Source organism: Lucilia sericata, unplaced genomic scaffold, assembly GCF_015586225.1.
Source record: "Lucilia sericata isolate MDLA Ls3-8-SP2 unplaced genomic scaffold, ASM1558622v1 Contig000469F_arrow, whole genome shotgun sequence".
NCBI classification, from domain to species: Eukaryota; Metazoa; Arthropoda; class Insecta; order Diptera; family Calliphoridae; genus Lucilia; species Lucilia sericata.
The window spans coordinates 1-1,639 of record NW_023994484.1 but is presented as its reverse complement, the minus strand read 5'-3'; the positions used below and the strand labels follow the sequence as shown (position 1 = coordinate 1,639).

Below are 1,639 nucleotides of genomic sequence, written 5' to 3'. Positions count from 1 at the left end.
AGCTGTTTAAATGGAATGTCAAAAATGACATAATCATAATAAGAAAAATAATTAGAGATGAGAGTTTTTGTTTGTCAAAACAGAAACACAGGGTGTGGCAGAAAATGAGAAACTTGAGTGTAAATAAAGTTATCGATTGGTATTATTGTTTTTAAATGTAATAAATTCATTAATTTGTTAAAGACCTATAATCTGTATTGTAGATAATAATACAATCTAGTCAAAAGGCAAGACTACAGATATGCTTATAGTCTGGACTATAGACAAGACTCATAGTCTGGACTATAGACAATACTATAGTCAGGATTATAGACAAGACTATAGTCTGGACTATAGTCTAGAATATAAACAAGATTATAGTCTGGACTATAGACAAGACTATAGTCCAGACTATAGACAAGATTATAACCTGTATTATAGACAGGACTCTAATCTGGACTATAGACAGGACTATAGTCTGGACTATAGACAAGACTAAAGTCTGGACTATAGACAGGACTATAATCTGGACTATAGACAAGACTATAGTTTGGACTATAGACAAGACTATAGTCTGGACTATAGACAAGACTATAGTCTGGACTATAGACAAGACTATAGTCTGGACTATAGACAAGACTATAGTCTGGACTATAGACAAGATTATAGTCTGGACTATAGACAAGACTGTAGTCTGGACTATAGACAAGACTATAGTCTGGACTATAGACAAGACTATAGTCTTGACTATAGACAAGATTATAACCTGGATTATAGACAGGACTATAATCTGGACTATAGACAAGACTATAACCTGGATTATAGACAAGACTATAATCTGGACTATAGACAAGAATATAGTCTGGACTATAGACAAGACTATAGTCTGGAATATAAACAAGATAATAGTCTCGACTATAGACAAGACTATAGTCTGGAATATAGACAAGATTATAACCTGGATTAAAGACAGGACTATAATCTGAACTATAGACGAAACTATAGTCTGGGTTATAGACAAAACTGTATTCTTTTCTTTTTAAAACTTTTAAAAACTCTAGTGACACTCTCAAATTCCAAAATAAAAAACTTTATTTTTTGTGCTTTTGGACACTAGTATTGGACACTAAATCAAGACCAGCTGATCCCAGTTATTTATTATTTTTATTATTACTATTATAAAGGTATATAATAATTACTAATTTTCTTTTACTTTTGTATACAAAAAAAAAACAACAAACAAAATAAACGTTGAAGATAAATGGTTCATGTATAATAAAGATATAATAAAAATAAAGATTTTTATCGCAGATCAGGATCCTCATCAGCAGCTTTCTTGATACGCAATAAAATGGTAGTATACCATTGATCCAAACGTGAAATGCTATCATAGTTTTTCACAGCCTCGGTGAAACCATCAATATTTTGATCCTCCAAATGTTCACAAAGAACCTAGAGTATAAAATAATTAATATTTTAATTTTTTTAATTATTGATGACATGAATTACCTTAATCAATTTATATTCTCTGGAGTCTTGGAATGCTGGGTATTGATTGGAGTATTTCTCTATAGCATGTTGGGCATTTAATAAATCAATACTTAAATGACATAAGGCGGCCCTAAAGAAGTATTCCTTGGCACTGTACTTCAGTAAAGAA

The 1,639-nt window shown here is 30.9% G+C and overlaps 1 long non-coding RNA gene across 1 annotated transcript; it reads right to left on the bottom strand.

Annotated features, from left to right (window-relative positions):
* Positions 1-1,073: 1,073 nt before the first annotated feature.
* On the bottom strand, positions 1,074-1,633 carry LOC119605263. The gene is made up of 2 exons (XR_005231573.1): positions 1,489-1,633; positions 1,074-1,431 (listed from the first exon to the last, which is right to left on the bottom strand). It is a non-coding gene; the product is annotated as an uncharacterized LOC119605263 (long non-coding RNA).
* Positions 1,634-1,639: the final 6 nt, after the last annotated feature.